The sequence below is a fragment of the Palaemon carinicauda genome, chromosome 13, assembly GCF_036898095.1.
Source record: "Palaemon carinicauda isolate YSFRI2023 chromosome 13, ASM3689809v2, whole genome shotgun sequence".
NCBI lineage: Eukaryota > Metazoa > Arthropoda > Malacostraca > Decapoda > Palaemonidae > Palaemon > Palaemon carinicauda.
Window position 1 is genome coordinate 125,204,396 of NC_090737.1, and position 12,500 is coordinate 125,216,895.

Genomic DNA, 12,500 nt, shown 5'->3' on the forward strand with positions numbered 1-12,500 from the left:
TAGGTTGGATGGCTGTGTTTTAGCTTAGACAGCTAATCATGTTATATATGTTTTCTCCTAGGTTAGGTTAGGTGGGTGTATTTAATTTAAACAACTTATTCTATTTTACACGTGCTCTCCTATGTTAGGTAGGATGGGTGTGTGTAGGTTAGACAACATATTTTATTTTACACATTTTCTCCTAGGTTAGGTGGGCATGTGTAGTTTAGACAACTCATTTTATTTTACACATTTTCTCCTAGTTTAGGAGAGTGTGTGTAGGTTAGACAAATTATCTTATTTCACATGTTTCACCTAGGTTAGGTGAGTGTGTGTAGGTTAGACAACTTATCTTATTTAACATGTTTCACCTAGGTTAGGAGAGTGTATGTAGGTTACTCAAATTATCTTATTTCACATGTTTCATCTAGGTTAGGTGAGTGTATATAGGTTAGACAAATTATCTTATTTCACATGTTTCTCCTAGGTTAGGTGACTGTGTGTAGGTTAGACAAATTATCTTATTTTACATGTTTCTCCTAGGTTAGGTGAGTGTGTGTATGTTACTCAAATTATCTTATTTCACATGTTTCACCTAGGTTAGGAGAGTGTATGTAGGTTACTCAAATTATCTTATTTCACATGTTTCATCTAGGTTAGGAAAGTGTGTGTAGGTTAGACAAATTATCTTATTTTACATGTTTCTCCTAGGTTAGGTGGGTTTGTTAAAGTTGGACAACTGTCATTATTTTACACGTGCTCTCCCATGTTAGGTTAGGTGGGTGCGTTTGGGTTCGAGAGCTTCGCTTATTTTACCCATTTTCTGTATTCTCCCACCCAAAAAAAAACCCGATTTCCTACTGTGAAACCCGATTATTGTAGTTATGAAGGGGGAGCTGTGTCTCCAAATTCTGATTATTTGCGGAAGAATTAAAGGAAAAATCGATGAAAACACACCAGGTAAGCTCGAAAAAAATATTTTTATATCGGATATCAGAGTTAGGCTTAAACATTTCTATATCAATGAAGGGCATTTACCTCATTCTGTATTTTTAATCATCATAAGGATGGAAAAATCACACCTATTACTATTGTTTGCTTTGGAATATTTTACCTTATGTACATACTAATTCAATTACTTCATACAAATGTGAAACATTTCGAACAATTCGTAGAAATATGAAATCGGTTAGGATAAAATATAATAAACGCAAAAACTAATTTTAAATGGGAGATGAAGAATGTTGTTGTTCAGTCTCTTGAAGAATAATGTTATATTACCCAGTAGTACAGCATGTTAGAAAAAGCTTAGGGGGGGGGGGGATACCTAGCAAACCAGTAATTACCCATTTCCACTGATTAAATGTAAGATATTGTTACCTGTTACGGTTACAAGAAGTAATAAAAAAGATTAAATAATGCTAAAAAAAAAATTATTGCCTCAGTAAAATGTCTGCCCTTCTTGTTTCATTATTATTTATTATTATTATTATTATTATTATTATTATTATTATTATTATCATTATTATTATTATTATTATTATCATTATCATTATCATTATTACTAGTAAAAATGACGGCTAGAGATGTACACACGCGCACACGCACATACAATGATTGTGGTTTTCGAGTATACCTCTCGGGGTACCCCCTCTCACCAGGGTATAACTATTGATTCCTCCCCCCTACATGAGAGTCAGGGAGAGATCGAGTAGTCATACGTTTAGCAAGGTCACGCAGTGTGACCTGAAAGAAATATATATATATATATATATATATATATATATTTGTTTGTTTGTATATATATACATATATATATATATATATATATAAACAAATAAATAAATATATATATATATATATATATATATTTATATATATATATATATATTTATATATATATATCTATTTATTTGTTTATATATATATATATATATACATAGATATATATATATACATGTATATATATATATACACACACACATACATATATATATATATATATATGTGATAAATTTTGCACATTTAGACGTGGTTTTTCATATTCAAATAAGCCATATATATTTTTGATACATTAATGTCTGGATTCTCTTAAGACCTCGGGATCAGAGCCCCCGGCGAAATCATACAAAGACATGAGCTTATGACCGGCCGGGAATCGAACCCTGGTCGGCAAGCTTGTATAGACAGTGACTAAACCACTTGGCCACGAAGAAAGATAAAAGTCAATGACAATTCTTCTGTACTGAATTCGACAGGTATAAGTACAGAAGAATTGTCATTGACTTTTATCTTTCTTCGTGGCCAAGTGGTTTAGTCACTGTCTATACAAGCTTGCCGACCAGGGTTCGATTCCCGGCCGGTCACAAGCTCTTGTCTTTGTGTGATTTCGCCTGGGGCTCTGATCCCGAGGTCGTTAAGAGAATCCAGACATTAATGTATCAAAAATATATAGGGCTTATTTTGTATATATATATATATATATATTATGTATATATATATATATATGTATATATATATATATATATATGTATATTATATATATATATATATGTATTATATATATATATGTATATATATATATATATATATACATATATATATTATATATATATAGAGAGAGAGAGAGAGAGAGAGAGAGAGAGAGAGAGAGAGAGAGACACTTGCTCGTTATTATATAGAGAAGATTCTTATCGTCACAAGCAAAATGAAGACATCTTCCAGTTATAAAATCGAGCGTCATTGGAATCAAAAGCTAAAACATAGCTATACTGATCTAATCCCGGAAGGATGATAAGAAATAAACAAAGTATGAAACGACGTGATGTACAAGGAAAGCTCATTTAGGCTTAGGCCTTAATCATCCCCCAATTTTAGGTTTAGGGCCACAACAAATGGACCGCCTGCGAAGATGGATAGATTAGGGCTCCGGAAGGGAAAAAGCTTCGGTACTTTATTGATAAATACATAAAATTATTTGAGCGAAATTAAAAACATAACTGGGTTAAAATGTGATCTCAGTTTGGGGGTAGGATAGGCAATCAGCAAAAAAAAAGAAAATCTGTTTTTAAGAAGGATTGGTAATTGGCAAAAAAAAAAAAAAACTCAATTTGAGAGTTTTGGTGTTCAGCGAAAAAAAAACTCAATTTGAGAGTTTTGGTGTTCAGCGAAAACAAAAAAAAATCTTAATTTGAGAGTTTTGGTGTTCAGCGAAAAAAACAAAAACAAAATCTCAATTTGAGATTTTTGGAGTTCAGCGAAAAAAAAAAAATCAAATTGAGAGTTTTGGTGTTCAGCGAAAAAAAATTCTCAATTTGAGAGTTCTGGTGTTCAGCAAAAAAAAAAAAAATGTCAAAGTTTGAAAGAAAAATTGGTTATCAGCAAAAAAAAAAAAAAAAAAAAAAAAAAACATGGGTTGCATAATAGTTCAAATTATGTTATCATGTTTTCTTAGGGATATTGGAAACAATAATGACGAGAATTTTAATGTTATCTGCAAAGATACTTTATCTCTCTTATCTAGAGTGGAATATTTATATCGAGTAATGACCTCAAACACGAAGCCAAATTCCCAATAGAAAAGATTAATTATGTCGTACATTTTATATTACAAACATCCCCAAGACTTCCACCACAACCCTCTTGGGTATATACTATATGCTTAACATTATTCGTGGTTTTGACCATCGCAATACAGGGTCGGGTTAATTTTCCCCTACATTGAGAAATACAATATGGATAATCAATGTTAAGCCAATTTGCGGTAACTAGCGCGTAAATGAACGCGATTTAGCGATACAAGTGAATTTTCTTCATAATGTATACTTTAATTGAAAGTTAATGCCAGTCAAGAAGGTAGGTCTGGACCTCTCCTGCGTGCGTGCGCGCACACCTACACACACATACACAAATACACAGTACATATACACACATTATACATATTTATGCATATATACATACATACATACATATATAAAGACACATATATATAATATATATATATATATATATATATGTATATATATATATATATATACATATATATACATACATACATACATATATATATATATATATATATATAGTGTATATATATATATATACATAATATATATATATATATATATACATATATATATATACATACATACATACATATACATATACATATATGAGTTTCAAATTCCCATCAGGCGACTTGTTAGTGAATTTTATCTATTTAGTGAAGACACCAAAAAGAGCAAAATTACTACGATTTTGTAAAACTTACGCTTTATAATTGTTGTCAATTAGTAGGGAAATTGAAATAAGATTTCATCCTGACTGCTAAAGAATTTTAGTGTTGAAATTATTCAAGGAAGTCATCAGGCATATCTTCTTAGCTTCTTGCATACCTCAGGACTTGTTATTTTTTATCAAAGTCACATAGCGTTTATCGCTTGTGCTTTTTAAAGATGTTAGTAATAATCGTATATATGATTTTATTTTGTAGACGTGTTCAAAAGTTACCAAATAGCAATTTTTTTTTTTTATTTCGATAAGCCTACTAAATAATCTTTGTAATCATTGAAGGGGATGTTACATTCTACTTTTGTTTTAATGTCCTATTGATGCCTGAAATAGGTGATATTGACATTTTTTTTATTATGAGTGAAATACAATTTGTGTAATTTGAAATAAATCAAACATTAACCTTCAATAAAAACCCTAAAGTATATATATATATATATATATAGATAGATAGATAGATAGATAGATAGATATTTATATATATATATATATATATATATATGTATAAAATATGTATATATATAATTATATATATATTGTGCATATGTAATTCAATAATAATAATAATAATAATAATAATAATAATAATAATAATGGGCTGTGATTATAGTAACTACCACAAAAATAAAGATGCTTTCATAAAAAAAGTTGCGTAATTGTTTTGAAATATCATTCTCTCTCTCTCTCTCTCTCTCTCTCTCTCTCTCTCTCTCGTCGTTTACTCCTACAACTCTTCAAATCACAGTGAAGTTGAAATGAAACTTCCCCCAACAGGCAACACTGAGGGGTGTCGGAAAAGTTTATATTGCCGTTATTCTTAACTTTTGACAACCATTTCGAGCAAAAGTTTTTCTACATTTTAGAGAGCATGATTTGCCAAGAGGTTTTACATATTACGGTAAGGTGGAATACCCTTTTTTGGTTGTTTTTTGAAAAATACTAAATTAATATAACTTGAATGATAGTTATGCTTTTAATTGTTGTAAGACTAAGTGTTACGAGTGATGCATTATAATTAGTCTTTTTTTATTAGCATTCAATAGATGATTTTTTTATTTGTGTGTAAGATATTTGGTAAAATGAGACGTATTATGCATTTTTTTTTATTTTTTTTTTTTTTGCATATAACGAAATATTGGACTTTTAAAATGGTAATCAAAGTTATCATTGGAGACAAAAATACACTTATCAAACCAGTTTTATTTTCTGCATATATGAGGAAATTAACTTGAGAGAGAGAGAGAGATGAGAGAGAGAGAGAGAGAGAGAGATTTGATTCTTTAGAAAATCATTCATTTGATAAGACAGTGACAAATTATGTTCTGAAAGAAGAGAGAGAGAGAGAGAGAGAGAGAGAGAGAGAGAGAGAGAGAGATAAAATATTAATGCAACTTACTTATCTCTAAGTGTATTTATTAAATCATGTAATCCATTTCCCATGAATAGTCTTGTCACTATTCAAAAAGAAATATCCATTTTATTGACCTTACTCTTTTCAGGATTAGTCGATCTGGTTATTTATGATGCTATGTAAAAGGCATTTCGTTTCTTCATAGAAGAGCTTTAAAAAAAAAAAAAAAAAAAAAACTTTTCACAGGTTTAAAGATCGTTCATGAATGGCAGAGGCAAGGGACAGTGACATTGCCCTATCAAGTAGGACAATGCCCTAGAGATTGACCCTATATACATATGAAAGTAGTATGTAATAGAAGTGTTTATTCTTATTCATAGACATAGTTCTTATATTTTTTTATATGAAAAATCTATTTTAATATTTTTATTGTTCTTAAAATATTTTATCTTAATTGTTCAATACTTCTCTTGCAGTTTATTTATTTTCTTGTTTCCTTCCCTCACTGGGCTATTTTTCTTAGTTGGAGTCTTTGGATTTATAGCATCTTGCCTCTCCAAGTAGGGTTGTAGCTTAGTTAATAATAATAATAATAATAATAATAATAATAATAATAATAATAATAATAATTAATAATAATAATAATAATAATAAGAATAACACCAACAACAACAACAACGTATCACTTTTTCATACTCATAATTGAGGAAGAAAATAAATGGAATAACACAATTTTATGATCAAAATGCTCTGAATAATGCTATGAATAAGATATATATTCTTCTATAATTGACAGTTAAACTACGCGAAAAGGGAGGTAAAGGGAAATTAAGGAATATATAAAAATGTTATAAAGTATATTTTTCTCAAAAAGGGAACATTTTGAAAAGAAATGCTGTTTAGAGGAATACCATAAAATATGCGGAGAAAATCACATATATAAAATATGTAACCACTTGTGAGTAGGCCTACTTGAAAAAAAAAAAAAAAGAATGAATAAATACTGATAATGAAAACAAAATTAGTATAGGTAAAAGCCTAGAAGGTTACATTTATAAATTCTGTAACCACTCGAGAGTATTTAAATATGAATTATAAATAATGAATAAATAGAGGAAATTATTAAAATAAATTTAGAATGCTTGTAGGTAAAAGACTAGAAAGTCATAATCATAAATTCTGTAACAACTTGAGAGTACTTAAGATAATTTATAAAGAATGAATAATAGAGGAAATGATTAAAACAAATTTTTTGGTAAGCAGCTATTCTAGGAGAAGGACACTCCAAAATCAAACCATTGTTCTCTAGTCTTGGTTAGTGCCATAGCCTCTGTACCATGGTCTTCCACTATCTTAGGCTAGAGTTCTCTTGCTTGAGGGTACACTCGAGCACACTAATTCCTCTTCCTCTTGTTTTGTTAGAGTTTTTATAGTTTATATAGTATTGTTTTTAATGTTATTCTTAGCATATTCATTTTTTCCTTGTTTCCTTTCCTCACTGGGCTATTTTCCCTGTTGGAGCCCCTGGGCTTATACCATTCTGCTTTCCCAACTAGGGTTGTAGATTAGCAATCAATAATAGTAATAATAATAATAATAATAATAATAATAATAAAAGACTAGAAAGTCACATTCATAAACTCTGTAATCACTCGAGACTACTTAAGAAAAAAAAAAAAGATAAAGAATGAATATATAGAGGATATGATTAGAACAAAATTATTGTATGTAAAAGATTAGATATCTAATAGACCATTGAAATCTAAAATAGGAAAGTGAAATTTCAAAAGGAGTGAAAAACCGAATGGAAGGAGAAGGGACGAACAAGGACAATGAAGAGGAAGTAAATTAGATTCCAGGAAGGATAAAGGAGGGATAATTAAGATCTCTTATGAATGGGACTATTACTATTATGTCTATGAGAGTTTTATTTTACTTTAACCCTTTTCCCATGAGAGTTTACTTAAATTATTTTATTTATCTAAATTCTTAATAAATTTCCAGTTTCCATAATCAGTTTGACTTGAGTAAATCAATAATTATGGATTATTTCACTCTACAGAGATTTATTTTTCCTTAGAAAAAAAAAATATGTTAGAATGGCTTCTAAAACCGAGTCAATTATTAATTTGAAACCTTTGCAAATATTGATAGCTATTTATATAAAGTTATATATTGTCTTCCAATATCAAAGTGGGGCAAACATGGAACATTTTGTAGTATCTTGTGTAGTTTTGCACCAAAAAAACTTTTACCAGAAATTAATTAAAGTTGTGAAGAATATAGTATATAAACAAGTAACACGACAAAGCACACCCAAACCTAAAAAAGCTGAACAAATTGCTTAAATATTTTGGGTTTTACATTGATATCTGTCAATTAATCCATATGATTACATCAGAATTAGAATAAAAGGATACCTGACAATGCTTCCTCTAGGAATATTTAAGCTAGCTTCATTATTTTCAATGATTATAATGTATTTTTGTGTGTTTGTATTTGTGTGTGCATGCGTGTATCCTTCTAATACTGGTATCTTGTGCTCCAATAGGAGAAATCAATTTCTTGAATGGTCTTACGGAACCATTTATATTCTCTATATGAATCTTTGCAAGTATGTTTGTTCTTGCGAAAACCACAGAAGATATGGAACGTTATTGTTTACATGGCTATAAATTGTCTGGCATAGACTTCCAATAATGCAAGGTATTCTGTAAACGCAATATATATATATATATATATATACTTGTATATATATATATATATATATACTTGTATATATATATATATATATATACTTGTATATATATATATATATATACTTGTATATATATATATATATACTTGTATATATATATATAATATATATATACTTGTATATATATATATATATATGTATGTATATATGTATGTATTGTGACGGCCGAGAGAAAGGTTATGACTCAAAGGCAGGATGCAATCAACTGAGTAACTTTATTAAAGAACACTCTCCTTTATATACAAAACCTCAAGGCAACAGGAAAATACATGTTCGAGAAAATGACAATGTTACATAGGCGACACACAGACATGTTTATTCTGGTTCTTTTTAGTGCGAGGGAAGAGCGCAGATACAAGCATAATATATACAAAATAATTTATGTACGATCGTGTGACACACGGTTGGTACATGGCTCCCCCCCTAAAAATGACATACTGTACATGTTAAATAGGGCGCCCCTGCTCAAGAGAGGCGAACTGTAGGCGGGTCATCTGGCAGAAGATAAGCAGGTTTTAGACGATCAATGGAGACCCAGTCTTCTTTGCCACGAATGTTTAGTAGGAATGCTTTCGGACTGCGTCGGATCACAAGGATAGGGCCCGTGTAAGGGGGCGTTAGCGGTGGCTTGGTAGTGTCGTTGCGCAGGAAGATGTGCGTTGCAGAATGCAAGTCTGTTGGTATGTGATGCTTCGCTGGGGGCTTGTAAGTCTGGCGGAATGGAGTAAATTTTCCCATGACGTGACGTATGCGCTGGAGATCATCGGAGGAGGTTGTAGAAGGAAAAAATTCGGCCGGGACGACCAACGGGTCGCCATACACCATTTCAGCTGCCGAGACGTCGAGGGCGTCTTTAGGAGTGGTCTTTAGTCCCGGGAGGACCCAGGGAAGCTGAGTAAACCAGTTTGAATCCTTGCAGCGGGACATCAAAGCTGCTTTGGGGGTGCGATGAAAACGTCCAACCATTCCATTGGCAGCGGGGTTGTAGGCCGTTGTCTGATGTAGGGTGATGCCCAGGAGATTCGCTAATGATATCCACAATTGAGAGGTGAAAGTGGTTCCTCTGTCAGAAGTAATATGCTCAGGGATACCAAATCTTGCAATCCATCCAGAGAATAAGGCAGATGTACATGAGGCGGACGTTGCAGTTTCCACGGGAATGGCTTCAGGTCAACGGGTGGAGCGGTCGATGACGGCAAACGTAACGATGTCCTTGTGATGTGGGTAGGGGGCCTACAACGTCGACGTGAATGTGTGCGAAACGACGCTGAGGTTGAGGAAAGGTGCCCACTCCTGGATCCGTGTGTCGATGTACTTTGGAAGTTTGGCAAGAAGTACAGGCGCGGACCCAATCCTGAGCATCCTTAGAAATGCCGTGCCAAATGAACTTTGCCTTCAGCAGCTGTGCAGTAGAACGGCACAAGGGATGTGAAAGGCCGTGAATGAAATCAAACACCTGTCGGCGCATGGGAGCAGGAATCCAAGGTCGTGGTCTACCAGTACTGACGTCACAGAGGAGGGTGGTGTTGGAGTCGTCGAGGGGGAAGTCTTCCCAACGGAGGGACGTGCAGGATGTCCTACATGCTTGATATTCTGGATCCTGTCGTTGGGCTTCAGCCAGGGCGTTGTAATCCAATCCCAGTTCAATGGCAGCCAACGTGTTTCTTGACAGGACATCTGCAACGGGATTCATTTTCCCAGGGACGTATTGAAGGGTGCAATTGTATTCAGCCACGGCGGAGAGATGCCGGCGTTGCCGGGCGGACCAGGCATCAGACTGTCAAGTAAAGGCGTGCACCAGAGGCATGTGGTCTGTGCGAATGACGAAGGGCGTACCTTCTAAGAAATGACGAAAGTGACGGGCAGCCAAGTACACCGCCAGCAATTCTCGATCGAAGGTAGAATAGCCCGATTCTGCCTTGGACAGTTTTCTGCTGAAGAAGTACTGCACCAATAGCGACGTCGCTGGCATCGGTGGAGAGAAGGAGAGGGGCATGTGGGATAGGAAAAGTGAGAGCAGCAGCAGTTGATAGGGCCTTCTTTGCATTGCAGAAGGCTGCTTCTTGAAGGGGACCCCACTTCAGGTCCTTTGGCTTGCCCTTGAGGGAGGCGTAGAGGGGAGCAAGAGTGGCGGCAATGGCTGGCAGAAAACGGTGATAATAGTAGATCATGCCCAAGAATTCCTGCAGAGCTTTGCCGGTCGAGGGCACGGAGAAGTTCTGAACGGCTGCTACCTTTTCAGGGAGGGGGTGGACTCCTTCAGGAGTGATGCGGTGCCCTAAGAACGACACTTCATTGGCGCCAAAGGTACACTTGTCGTACCGGACTACAAGGCCGTTTTGTTGCAGGCGGTCGAGCACGATGCGCAGGTGATGGAGGTGTTCCTCTTTTGAGGAGGAGAACACAAGTATGTCGTCCACATAACATACACAGAAAGGGAGGTCCCCTAAGATGCCATCCATGAGACGTTGAAACGTGGCCCCAGCATTACGAAGGCCCAAACAGGAGTAATTGAAGGTGTATGTACCAAATGGAGTGGTGATGGCAGTCTTGTGGATGTCTTCTGGGTTCATAGGCACCTGATAATACCCCTTCGGGAGATCAAGCGTAGAGAAAACCTTTGCTTTGTGCAGGTAGGAGGTCACGTCGGCAATGTTTGGGAGGGGTAGTGATCCGGTTCTGTTTGCATGTTCAGGCGCCTGTAATCCCTGCACAGACGGAGGGAGCCGTCTTTCTTCAGAACGATGTGCAAGGGTGCCGACCATGGGCTGGAGGCCTTTTGGAAAAGGCCCATTTCCTCCATTTCGGTGAACGTCTGTTTGGCGGCTGCCAATCGTTCTGGTGCCAGACGTCTGAATTTTGCGAAGACTGGGGTCCCGTCGTCTTGATATGGTGATGAATACCGTGCTTGGCAGGAACCGTGGGGTGTTTGGCTAAGTTTTGGACGGAAAGCTTCCGGGTACGACGGGAGGATGTGCGCGTAGTCATCCGTGGGTGCACTGATGTAGAGAGCAAGGTTAGAGGGGGGCGGGTTGAAGAGGTTTCGACAAGTACGAGTCTGCGTTGACCAATCGTTGGTGGTCGACATCGACCAGAAGGTGGAAATGAGAGAGGAAATCCGCAGCAACGAGAAACTTCCAATTGAATTTACCGTTTCCGAACGATAATGTGAGGTTCTCGTAACCGTAGGTGGGTATCGCAGATCCGTTGGCAGCTACCAAGCGGACGTCGGCAGATGTAGACAGACACGTCGTGTCTTGAAGAGTTTCCTTGGCAAAAGAGAACAACAAGTTCCCATGTCTACCAAAAATCGCACGCCCGTTCCTGCATCATGTAAAAAGAAAAGATTAGAAACACGGGAGGCCACCGCCACGAGCGATGGCCTACTAACAAGTTTTTTGGCCACTGACAATCCTCGGCACATTTCTTCGCGGTTGCCCCAAATCTGAAGTGGTAGTAGCAAAACTGCGGCGGATGGGAGGCAGAAAGTGGCTGTAGAAGTCGTTGGTTGGGGCGCGAGCGATTGGTGGGTAGTGAGTGGCTTTGTCGCCCCTTCGGCACGTCACGGGGTAGGCGTGTATGTCCTACGGCATTCATGTCAGCTTCGGTTGACATTGAATAGGCATCCTCTTTGTCAGGGGTGGAGGCATTGATGGAGGTCTTGAAGTGGCTGTCCATAAGGGTGTCGGCTTTGGTTATCAAGTCCTTTATGGGTAAACTATCGACATCGGGTATGGCAGCGCGTACAGGTCCGGGTAAACGGCGTATCCAAAGGGCACGAAGTAGGTTCACCTGACGAGGAGAGCCGTCTGCGGCAGGTTGAAGGCGAGCGATACTGGTCATTTCCCTGAGGGCAAGCGAAGCCCTTTGGTCCCTCAACGGTTGTTGAGAGAGCTGAAAAAGCTTTGCTATACGGGCGGCTGGCGACGGCGAGTACTGCTGCAGAAGGTATGTTTTGAGGGCGTCATACGCTATTGGGGTGTCTCCTTGTTCACAAAGCCAGTCGGTTATTTCTGGGAAGATATCCTCGGGTATCGCCGCGAGAACATAATCTGCTTTTGTGGTTGAGCAAGTCACGCCGTTGATGCGAAACTGGACTTCTGTGCGCTGAAACCAAGCAAA